General features: G+C 46.9%; 1 protein-coding gene across 8 annotated transcripts in view; it reads right to left on the bottom strand.

The window, feature by feature from the left end:
• The window catches only part of ppfibp1b (PPFIA binding protein 1b), a 151040-nt gene that overhangs the window by 134536 nt on the left and 3716 nt on the right, over positions 1-12788 (bottom strand). For 4 of the 8 annotated variants that reach the window (XM_078567689.1, XM_078567692.1, XM_078567693.1 and 1 more), the window contains exon 1: positions 3983-4111. The exons of the other annotated variants lie outside the window; for them this stretch is intronic. The gene's annotated coding sequence lies outside the window, so the exon portion shown is untranslated. Of the gene's footprint in view, positions 1-3982; positions 4112-12788 lie in introns of those variants that run through there. 8 annotated transcript variants of the gene reach the window in all.

Raw genomic sequence — 12788 nt, 5'->3', positions numbered from 1 at the left:
ACTAACCACTTGTGCCAAAACTTTGCATATGAAGTTACAAGTTGATTACTCCATGTATTTGCCATAGAGGAACTGCAACGGAGGTTCACCAGACTAACTCCTGGGATGGTGGGATTGTTTCTTGAGTAGAGATTGAGGAAACGGGGCCTACATTCTCTAGGGTTTCTAAGAATGAGAGGTGATCTCACTGAAGCTCAAAATTCTTACAGGGTGGATGTGAATAGGATGTTTCCCCTGGCTGGTGAGTCTAGAACCAGGGAACAGATTCTCAGAATAAGGGGCAGCCATTTAAGATTTGAGATGAGGAGGAATTTCTTCACTCAGAGGGAGGTGAATTCTTTGGAATTCTCTACCCGAGAGCTGTGGAAGCTCAGTCATCGAGTATGTTCAAGACAGAAATTGATAGATTTGTGGATATTAATGACATCAAGGGATATGGGGATAGTGGGGAAAATGGCATAAGAGGTAGATGATCAGCCATGATCTGTTTGAATGGTGAAACAGGTTCAACGGGCCAAATGACCTACTCCTGCTCCCATTTCTCATCTCTTCAGTTTATACACTTGTACTGAACTTAGTTACATTGTGCGAATAGATCAACTGGTTAAACAAAATCTTTCAGTGATGTCTCAAAAGAGAACAGTAGGATTTCTAGCCCATCCTTTTGTTGCAATTCCTTCAGAATCAATGTTTCTCACTGCAGTGCCCAAATGCAAAGAATACTCATGGAACATCAAAATATTGTTGATACTGGAAATCTGAAATAGAAACAGAAAATGCTAGAAATACTCAGGTTCGGCAGCATCTGTGGAGAGAGAAACAGAGTTAATGTTTCAGGTCAATGACCTTTCATCAGAACTGATGAAAAGTCATCAACTTGAAACCTTAAGTTTTCTCTCTCTACAGATGCTGCCTGACCTGAGTATTTTCAGCATTTTCTGTTTATAATTGCAAATTGCTGTTTACAACTCACCAAATGCACACAAGATAGAGAGAGAAGGCAACTAACTAAGGCACAAGCTAAAAAAAAATCACTTTTGAAAATGGAATACTCAAGTCTGAAACAAACTTGAGTTTTACCATAAATAACTTCAGAAAAGTTATTTTTTTTTAAAAAAAACTGGTCCATGAAGAGGGAAACAACCCTTATAATTTAGGCTGCAATCCTCATAAGCAAATGTCAGCTGCATTGGCTTCAATTAGAAGTTTACCAAAAAAATTCAGTATTTTGGCAGCAACAGCCTGCTTTCAAACTTTATCTGAAATCCTAAAACTTCAGAGCAGATGCGTGTAATAGAAACACTCTCAGTAAGGAACCAATCTAACACAAAGATAAAGGAGTTCATGAGACAACCATATAAAACAAGCTGCCTTTCAATTTGCACAGTATAATGATACATAGTTCTGTTCCAGAGGTCCTAGCCTCAGCACTGCTAGAAGATGGTAACAGGGGTAGAACAGAGGACACTATTTCTTTCATCTAGTAATATCAAAGAATGATGCTTAATTTCTACACCATCATTCTGGCAATTCCTGGCAGCCAGAGAACACTGGATCTGGTCACCTCATCTATTTATATCCCCATCTTTCAATATTTTTTCACTCAGACCTGAACTCGTCAAATATTTAAAATTTCTGACACATTTTTATATCCTAAAATTATACAGCATTTTAAAAAGACATCCATACCATTTATACTTGGCTATCAAAACCACAGCAATGACATTTTCAGAATAATGTTTTTAAATATACAAATGGGGGCTACAAAGAGGGCACATGCCAAGTTAGGAGGGATCAACAAAACAGTAATATTCATTGAATGAATTCTCCAGTTCATGGTTTAATTGAAAACAGAAGCTTAAAATGCTGTAGGACAAAGTGTTATGTTATAATAGGAAAGTATGATGGATATGTCAAATAGTTGACCTTGAATAGGCTACTAATTCAGAAAAAATGCAGCCTTTCATGACCACACAATACAGTTCAGTGTTTCCAAAAAAAAATCTGTTGATAACTCACGAGGGAAAGTCCCCTTGTGAGAATCACACAAGGGCTAACGCAAATCAGAATACTGACCCTCAAAAATCAGTTCTGCATGAAATTTTTAAGATCATCAGTGTATTTCTACCATACTTTTGGCTTCATAAAGCATATCTTGTGACAGCCTAGTACACTGATGCATTAACACATTGCTACATGTACTTCAAATCGCCAATGTAAATGCTGGTTGCCCCTTGAATTGTGACCAAAAGGAAGTAATCCTTAAAAAACCCTTTGCTACTGACAATTAATTAACTGAAATAAAACCACAAATTACCAAGTTTAACAGACTAGAGACAGCAGATAACAATATTACCTACAAGCATTTCCTTTGCTCAGTAAATCTCAAACACACTTCATATCTTCATCAGGAACAATTTTGCCCCCACCCTGGAAATGCACATATTTCCATATAGCAAGTTCTCAATTTCACTCTAGGTTTCTAGCTTAGGACCACCTCCTCAGCCCACTGTTTTCATCTGCAGCAAATGCAGCAGGGGTTACTATGGCACAGTGGGGCTCCAGAGTCATACCTGGCCATGTTTAACAGAGCTGGCCACCAATCATCTCACAAGACGGAAGGCTACCAAAGGAAAAGCCTGGGATCACTGGATGGAGCTGCCAGTCGTTTTTTCATACTTTATTAACTGTGCAGGGAACATTTTTATGGCACTTAAAAAAAATGTCACACTAACTACCAGGTAGACATAAAAGATCATAAACACAATTTCAAAGAGCAGCAGGGGAATTCTACTGGTTCTGTTGAAGAGTCATACGGACTCGAAACGTTAACTGTGTTCCTCCCCGCAGATGCTGCCAGACCTGCTGAGTTTTTCCAGGTATTTTTATTTCTGTTTTGGGGAATTCTACTACCAGGTGTGCGGACTTGGCCATCAAGTCCCCACATTACAACAGTGACTACAAATGTTTCATTAGCTACAAAGTACTTCGGGATATCCTGAGATTGAGATAGGCGCTAAATAGTTGCAAGCTTTCCTTGTAGGTACAATATTTTCCCAACACAAGGGGACAAACTGCCATACATTAATAGCAACACTGAGTTTAAAAGGCAGGGGGGCACAAGCAGCAGCAAATCAGAATGACTCCAAAACACAGTACAGGGCTGCACGGGAACTGACTGGTACAAAAAGCAACACCAATGGGGAAAGGTCACTGTCTAAGACCTTTCTGCCATAGGGCACCGAGGGGCTGGGAATTGTATAGACCCCTCTGGCCGTACGACTCACAATAAAGTTATGTAATGAATACTAAATGTATTACAATTGTATTGAAGCACCTCAGAGTGCAACATGATGTATGCCGATAACTTCAATACCATTGCACTGTTTGACTGTAATGGCCATATTGAAATGTCTGTAATATTCATTAATTGTATTGAAGCACCTCGTGATCCATGTGTAAAAGTTGAATATGATTGCACTTTTTGTGATGGCCACTTATACATTCTGTAATGTTCTTTCAGATATTTTATGAATAAAGTATATTTTTTCCAAAAAACACAACACTGCACCTATCAAGGGCAAGGACGGCAGAATGCTACTGACGAATGAGGAGCCGGAGGCAGGGTGGGTGGGACACCTCTGGGAGTTCCTCAATCAACCCAGCCCCAGCTGCACATCAGAGTTCGATGACAGTACCACATTTCAGCAGCTGAATGTCAACCAGGGGAAATTGCCAGATCAAAGGTCTAAAGAGGCACCAAGACCCTGAAGAACAAAAATGCACCCGGAATCGTCAAGATACCAGCAGAGCTTTCGAAACATGGCAAGAACACCATCACAACTCACGGACCTGTTCATCAAGATCTGGACTATGGTAGTCGTCTCGGAAAACTGGAGGCGAGAAGTAATCATCAAATTGCCCAAGAAAGGGAACCTGAGTGACCACAACAACTGGAGGAGCATAACACTGCTGTCACTACCTGTCAAGGTCTTCAGCACAGTGTTCTTCAGCAGACTGAAAGCAGAAGATGACAGTATCCTTCGTGAAGAACAGCCAGGTTTCCAGGGTCACAGATCATTCTGCGAGCATATCTTTATGCTCAGGAATATCGTAGAGCAGAACCTACAGTATTGGGAGCTACTGGTTATCAACTTCATTGATTTCAGAATTTTCCACTCTACATTCATTACATAACAGGACACACTTATTCTGATGATTTTTCCTCTGTATTATAGAACTCAGTTTGGAAGTATTGAGATCAAATTTCACACAGCCAGTAGTAAATGAACTCTTAGAACCATATAACAGAAAACTGTAATAAAAATAGAAAATGGTGGTAAATGGTGAGCAGGTATGACAGCACCTGTGGACAGAGAAAAAAATACAATTTTGACAAAAGGTCATCGACCTGAAACACTTACTTTGTTTCTCTCTAGACAGTTGCAGCCAGACAGCCAGACCTGCTGAGGATTTCCAGCATTCTGTTCTTATTTCAGATTTCCACCATTCGTGGTATTACACCTTATGCCACAGAAAACTAGACTTTTAAAATCACGCAAGCAATTTGCTGTCAAACTTTGGCTCAGGAAATGGCAAGTTTGATCCTTAATATATTTTTCCAGTATATGGAATCACACTACAGTAAAAAAGTGTAAAGTCATTAGATGCTATTGTGACTGAGATGCTCGCTTAATGAGAGGTTAATTCTTTTGCCTCCTACAGTGTGCAGACAGATCTTTATATAATGCAGCTCTGCTGTATAAGTCTAGCTGAGTAGTTCTTTACTGAGAAAGATAGAGGGTATCAGTTTGTGTCAAATTCATTAAAGATCAAAATAATTTCACAACGTGCAAATAATGGGTGTAATGTATAGATTCAATTTTCTATTTACTATTTTAAGATTAAGCGCATCACATTCCAATATGAATGGGAAATAATTTTGCAGTCACTTTTGTACGATTAATAAAAAGCATCAGGGAATAGTTCCATCATGTGGTGCAGTGTCACAAGAGCAGGATGTGAAAGTCCATCATTGTTGCAGTTAGCATGCTGGAGTGCATATATGTTGTGCAGTTCAAACATGAATTGCTTCCAATGTTTATAAAGGGAAATAGTCTTTTAAGGGCTCAGAGCAAGAGCTCAAACTGATTTAAAGATAAATTACAAAGAGTTTATAATGCCTTTTGGCCCAACAGATCCATGCTATTGTTTACGGCCTCACCCACTAGTGGAAACCTCTCTACATCTACATTATCAAACTATTTAAAAGGCCTCTACCAGATTTTCTCTTTTCTACAGAAAAGAGCCCAAGCTTGTTCAATCTTTCCTGATGGGTATAACCTCAGTTCTTGTATCACTTTATGATACTACTTGAAAACTAATGGCTACTATTGTGGCTGTTACTGGATTCCTTCAGGGCTTACACCAACTTTAATATTGGTAACTGCACTAAAATGAATCTTCCCTGTTTACTGTGTTTTCTCCATCCATCTTACTTAATTTTTTTACTGATATTAGAGGTATACAGTATTTTCTTACTAATCATAAAGCCAAATACCAGGAGGCACCCAGGGCCAGCTCAATGAAACCGGATCCCAGGTTCTCCCCTCCCTCCTCTACCCACTATCTCCATGCCTGATTACAAATTGTACAGATGCCAGCATCCCTTCCAGAAAGAGATTTATTTAGAAGCGAGTCAAGTCCAAAAAATATATAATTTCTGAAAATTATAAACATTTTCAGCTACAGTATTAGTAAACTGGATGATATGGATTTCAGTGCATTTAGCAAACAGTACTTTTCTAAGAGCCAAGAATAGCACTTTATGCATTTTAGATTGAAGGTTGTGTGTAGCTGTGCTGAAATTACATTCAATCTTTGTTTTTCTTCCCAGAAACCATCATGGCTGTAACTATTTTCGGAAGCTGTAAGATTGCCTCGTGGTTCACGTACTTTTTTCACAGAAACTTAGCTGACCCTAACTTACTGAAACTCAATTAGTATAGTATTGTTAGAATACGTTAAAAAGTTAACAGCTACACATGACCAAGTTGCTTTCCAAATTATAACGCAAGCCACCTCCAGGTCAGTGAGGTAGTGAGGTTCAATGTCTATGTTCAATAATGAGCATAAACTGTGCTATCATGGAAGCACAATTTAAATTTTTGCAGATCAGCAGTCAGACCAGCAAAAGTGTACTGACAGTCAAATGGTTGAGAGTTGATCTGTAGTATGAACAATAGAGGCTACATCAGAATATTGCAGATTTCATACCAACACCAGATGAGCAGAAATTTCCTCCAATTAAATAGTGGAATACAGAAGCCATTGCTTTGGTTCATATGCACTATCCCCTGTCTACCCCTCTCTCTGGCTGAACCACATGATCCGTAACCTTGGTGTTATGTACGACGTGAAGATGAACATCCTACCACATATCCACAGCATTAAGGCCACCTATTTCCAGCTCCATAACATCGCCCACTTCAATGCTGCCTCAGTTTAAGGCTGAAACCCTTACTCATGCCTTGCTACCTTTAGACAATCATTCCAACACACTCCTGTCCAGTCTTGCATGATCTACCATCCACAATCTTGAAGTCATTCAAAACTCTGCTGCTCATGTCTCAACTCACACCAAGTTCCGTCCACCCATCAGCACTGTGCACGCTATTCCACACTGGCTTCTGGTTAAGCAATGAAAGGACGAGAAGTACAAAATTGAGGTAAATTGCTTCCTGGCCTCACCTTTTCCGATTTCTAATCTTCCTCGGCCTTATAGCAATCCCCTTCCCCCAATCCCCAGATCTCTGCATTCCACAAATTCTGGCCTATTGAACAATTCCAATTTTATTCACTCCACCATTGATGGCTGCACTAGACTCTGAGCCCTGGAACTCCTTCCCTGTGTAAATCTGCCTCTATTTCCTCCTCTAAAACACTCCTTATAGCCTTTGACCAAGCTTTTGGCATTCTAGCCTATTATCTCCTTATGTGGCTCGTCAATTTTTGTTCCATAACGTCCCTGCAAAGCACCTCGAGACATTCCATTATATTAAAGGCGCTACACAAATGCAGGTTCTTGCTGTTGCAACTTGCTCAGCAAAATAGAAGAAATTTTCACAGTTAAACAATCGCTTAGAAAACTACAAGGTGGAATGATTTTAGTAATAAAAAGCAAATTAGCAAGAATGTTCTAACCAATCACCAGCTCAGTGACCAGTTGTGGAGACTGCTCCACATTGCCAAGAGCCTTCTGCATTTAACTTGCCAAGCTAATGGAACATATATCACAGTAACACTGCGTTTAACAACTGATTCAAATCTCATTTTCATTGGTACATGTGAAAAACTTTACTCTTGAACTGAAAGAAAATGATTAGACAATATCTCTCACTTTAAAATCAGTCATCTCAAAAGTACTCCAAACATACTGTTTATGAAAGCGCTCATCTCTCATCACCATGAGATTATTAGTTTTGCCAACCTGTTCGTCTCCTCCACTTCCCGAAGTTTTATCCATACATTTCCAGTCATCTTCCTAACTCTGCTATGAACCAGTCCAACCACTTCAGGAAACTCAAAAGACCACCACTGACCAAAAATCTCATTCAAACATTGCTTAAGCAATCTGTTTTGATTTTTGTATTGGACTTGCACTCTCCCATTCAAATAAAATTGCAAGGAATTTCTTCCTCCTAATGGATTGCATTAAGGTTATACTGATTTCAGTCTATAAATTGAAACAATGCCTACACATACAAGGTGAAAAATATTGCAGAGTCCCACATCCATTTCTTCATGCATTATGCATTCAAGCTGGTCAAGATCTATTCCTATTCCAAAAATAGAGTATGAAACAATCCCAAATGCAAACTCAAATTACCAACCAAATCCAAGGCCAGAATACAAACTAAGTAATAACATACCATGAGCTTCAGAACAGCATGGTTTTGACCAGTGAAGTACTTTTAAACTTCAAGTCACTGTTGTAATGCAGGAAACGACAGAGCCAATTTGCACACAGCAAGCTTCCACAAATAGCAATTTGATGACGACCAGGTAATCTGTTTATGATGTCGATTGAGAAATAAATAATTTTCAATTATTTCTTTAGGACACCAATGCACTGTCCAAGGGGCAGTCCAGCACTCCCTCAGTACGGGGGGAGGGGGATTGCAGCCTCACAACCTTGACTCAGGAGTTGAGAGTGCTACCAACTGAGACATGACTGACATTTTGGTAAGACATTCACAAGATAAACCGCTTCTTGAACAGGCCCAAACCTACGCTCAAAACGACAGAAAGCAGCAGCTTGTATCCTCTGGCCTGAATTGTTTAAAACATGCATGCCAACACAAGAATGCTAAAGTATCCACTAGGCTTTTTTTAAAACCATTTTCAAGACAAGGTGGTCATATTTATTTGCCCTGAAATAGAGTGGATTGCCAGGTCATGTCAGAGGGCATTATCAATTAACCACGAAGGGTGGGATTAGGGTCACAAGCAGACCAAGCTGTTTAGGGAATGAGAAAACAATAGATTTGTCAATTCATCATCTTTCTCATGCAAATTATCAGCTTGATGGAATTCAAATTTCACAATTTGCCATGCTGGAATCTCAACTCCCAGGTTGCTACTCCAATATCAATAACCACTACGCTCTTGTACCAAAAATAACACGTAGTGCATGATGTAAAAAGCTATACACAGTTAGCTTCCGTAGCACATAGGGAAAGTGATTGATATAGCAAAGTTTTTTTACTTTCTGGTGCCCTTAGAAGCAAAGGCCATAACACAGTAAAAATGAGGTTGAGACACAACCAAAACACCTGATCTCTGAAGATATACAAACAGAAGTAACTCAGGCAGCATTTATTTGAAGCAACTGGCTCCTAAAATACTTGTGTCCCAAAATACTCGACTACAACAATTTCCAGTTTGACAGCAGCTTTGTACCTACGGTTCTGACTGGCCACAAATGGTGGGCAGGGATTTATTCTAGCCTATTTCAATCCCCTTGAAATATTAACCTGATGCACTTTAAGTACTGCACTTCATTTAATACAGCAGTCCCTATTCATAGAGTAGCTCCCAATATAATCTGCAATGCCAAGGCAGCCTCATAGCAACAGGAGGCCACTCAGTCAATTGTACCCATTTCATGATTCTATTAGGCCACGCCTGATCTGTACTTCAATCCCATCTACCTGCCTTCACTCCATTTCTCGATATCTTCATCTAACAAAATTCTATTGGTCTCAGTCTTAAATTTCATATAAACCAGCATCCATGACCTTTTACAGAAGAATACCAGACTTAGTTACCCTTTGTCTGAAAAAGTGTTTCCAGATTTCCCTGAACAGCCTGGCTCTAATTTTAAGATTATGCCACTTTGTTTTGAACCTCTCAGTCGACACAATAAAACCTGAATATTTTGACACCATTCCAGGACTGTACATTCGATATCATGGCAAACAGTTTAGTCAGATGATAAATTTGTATTTCAATGGATCGAATACCAGTTTAAGTAGTCAGCAACTCTGTATCCTCTAATTGGTCTCATCTGCTCCATCAAGATTAGTGATCACAAAACAGGAACTTATTTTAAAATACTGCAAGTTAAATAACTGCAAAAAAAAACCCACAAATTTCAATGTGTCTTTCCTACTTTCAGAAGGCATGCTGTGCACTTCCAGCATTTTCTGTTTTTATTTTGTTATTTAGCACATTGTGTACTCATGTGAATTAGTGGGGTTTAAAACTGTAAAGTCAGATCTATGATGCACAAATAAAGAAAATTGCAAATGGCAAATCAGAAATTACAGATCAGTCGCAAGATTCTATGAGCTGCCTTTATAATGGTGCTGAATGACCTGCTATGGACGTCCAGCACGTTCTTCAATTCCAAAATTCAACTCCAGACCAGGTCTAGAACCATTTAAAAGTAACGCCTGTTCCTCCCATACTTCTAAGCAAAAACAGAACAAATTCTGGAAAAATGCTACAATCAGCACGCATGGAGAGAATGCACAGACTATTTTCAGAGCAGTCCGCACCCTTCCCTTGCATGGGATAAAGAGGCAGGTATTTTAACACTAGTTGTAGACTGGGAGGCCCATCCTAGACCTGGGGTGATCACTGGGAAGATGAGGCAGTGCCAGTTCCCTCTCCAGAGTTTGCTAAGGATTTCCAGCCCTTCAGAGGATTTTGCTTTTTTTTTTAAAAAAAGGAAGAAGATTTTAAATCATACAAAGCCACTCACGACCTTACTCAAACATTGAGAGAGAGATGGGTGGGTCAAGGGCAGGGGGAGATAGGTGTTGTGGGGCAGAAGGGCAGGCATTAGTGGGTGGGGGAGGTGAGAAAGACCACCAGGGCTGGCAGAGGGGGAGGCGCAGAGGGGGGCGAGGGGGAGGCGCAGAGGGGGGGGCGAGGGGGAGGCGCAGAGGGGGGCGAGGGGGAGGCGCAGAGGGGGGCGAGGGGGAGGCGCAGAGGGGGGCGAGGGGGAGGCGCAGAGGGGGGCGAGGGGGAGGCGCAGAGGGGGGCGAGGGGGAGGCGCAGAGGGGGGCGAGGGGGAGGCGCAGAGGGGGGCGAGGGGGAGGCGCAGAGGGGGGCGAGGGGGAGGCGGAGGGGGGCGAGGGGGAGGCGCAGAGGGGGGCGAGGGGGAGGGCGCAGAGGGGGGCGAGGGGGAGGGCGCAGAGGGGGGCGAGGGGGAGGGCGCAGAGGGGGGCGAGGGGGAGGGCGCAGAGGGGGGCGAGGGGGAGGGCGCAGAGGGGGGCGAGGGGGAGGGCGCAGAGGGGGGCGAGGGGGAGGGCGCAGAGGGGGGCGAGGGGGAGGCGCAGAGGGGGGCGAGGGGGAGGCGCAGAGGGGGGCGAGGGGGAGGCGCAGAGGGGGGCGAGGGGGAGGCGCAGAGGGGGGCGAGGGGGAGGCCCAGAGGGGGGCGAGGGGGAGGCGCAGAGGGGGGCGAGGGGGAGGCGCAGAGGGGGGCGAGGGGGAGGCGCAGAGGGGGGCGAGGGGGAGGGGCAGAGGGGGGCGAGGGGGAGGCGCAGAGGGGGGCGAGGGGGAGGCGCAGAGGGGGGCGAGGGGGAGGCGCAGAGGGGGGCGAGGGGGAGGGGCAGAGGGGGGCGAGGGGGAGGGGCAGAGGGGGGGCGAGGGGGAGGGGCAGAGGGGGGCGAGGGGGATGCGCAGAGGGGGGCGAGGGGGAGGCGCAGAGGGGGGCGAGGGGGAGGCGCAGAGGGGGGCGAGGGGGAGGGGCAGAGGGGGGCGAGGGGGAGGCGCAGAGGGGGGCGAGGGGGAGGCGCAGAGGGGGGCGAGGGGGAGGCGCAGAGGGGGGCGAGGGGGAGGGGCAGAGGGGGGCGAGGGGGAGGGGCAGAGGGGGGCGAGGGGGAGGGGCAGAGGGGGGCGAGGGGGAGGGGCAGAGGGGGGCGAGGGGGAGGGGCAGAGGGGGGTGAGGGGGAGGGGCAGAGGGGGGCGAGGGGGAGGGGCAGAGGGGGGCGAGGGGGAGGGGCAGAGGGGGGCGAGGGGGAGGGGCAGAGGGGGGCGAGGGGGAGGCGCAGAGGGGGGCGAGGGGGAGGCGCAGAGGGGGGCGAGGGGGAGGCGCAGAGGGGGGCGAGGGGGAGGCGCAGAGGGGGGCGAGGGGGAGGCGCAGAGGGGGGCGAGGGGGAGGCGCAGAGGGGGGCGACGGGGAGGCGCAGAGGGGGGCGAGGGGGAGGCGCAGAGGGGGGCGAGGGGGAGGCGCAGAGGGGGGCGAGGGGGAGGCGCAGAGGGGGGCGAGGGGGAGAGGGCGGCGAGGGGGAGAGGGGGGCGAGGGGGAGAGGGGGCGAGGGGGGCGAGGGGGGCGAGGGGGAGAGGGGGGCGAGGGGGAGAGGGGGGCGAGGGGGAGAGGGGGAGAGGGGGGCGAGGGGGAGAGGGGGGCGAGGGGGAGAGGGGGGCGAGGGGGAGAGGGGGGCGAGGGGGAGAGGGGGGCGAGGGGGAGAGGGGGGCGAGGGGGAGAGGGGGGCGAGGGGGAGAGGGGGGCGAGGGGGAGAGGGGGGTGAGGCGGAGAGGGTGAGGGTGAGGGGGTGAGAGTGAGGGGGTGGTGAGGGTGTGAGTGGGATGGGGTGATGATGAGGGGGTGAGGGGGAGGGTGAGCGGGTGAGGGTGAGAGGGTGAGCAGGTGAGGGGTTCAGGGGGAGAGGGTGAGCGGGTGAGGGTGTGAGGGGGGAGAGTGAGGGGGAGGGTGAGGGGGTGAGGGGGGTGAGGGTGAGGGTGAGGAGGGTGAGGGTGAGGAGGGTGAGGGTGAGGAGGGTGAGGGTGAGGAGGGGGAGGGTGAGGAGGGGAAGGGTGAGGAGGGGAAGGGTGAGGAGGGGAAGGGTGAGGAGGGTGAGGGTGAGGAGGGTGAGGGTGAGGGGGTGAGGGTGAGGGGGTGAGGGGGTGAGGGTGGGAGGGGGAGGGGGAGAGGGGGAGAGGAGGAGAGGGGGAGGGGGAGAGGGGGAGAGGAGGAGAGGGGGAGAGGGGGAGGGTGAGGGGGAGAGGGTGAGGGGGAGAGAGTGAGGATGAGGGTGAGGGGGAGAGGGTGAGGGGGAGAGGGTGAGGGGGAGAGGGTGAGGGGGAGAGGGTGAGGGGGAGAGGGTGAGGGGGAGAGGGTGAGGGGGAGAGGGTGAGGGGGAGAGGGGGAGGGGGAGAGGGGGAGAGGGGGAGAGGGTGAGGGGGTGAGGGGGAGAGGGTGAGGGAGAGAGGGTGAGGGGGAGAGGGTGAGGGGGAGAGGGTGAGGGGGAGAGGGTGAGGGGGAGAGGGTGAGGGTG

This window comes from Cetorhinus maximus, chromosome 22 (genome assembly GCF_964194155.1).
Source record: "Cetorhinus maximus chromosome 22, sCetMax3.hap1.1, whole genome shotgun sequence".
Taxonomy (NCBI): domain Eukaryota; kingdom Metazoa; phylum Chordata; class Chondrichthyes; order Lamniformes; family Cetorhinidae; genus Cetorhinus; species Cetorhinus maximus.
This window is presented reverse-complemented; position numbering and strand designations above follow the sequence as displayed.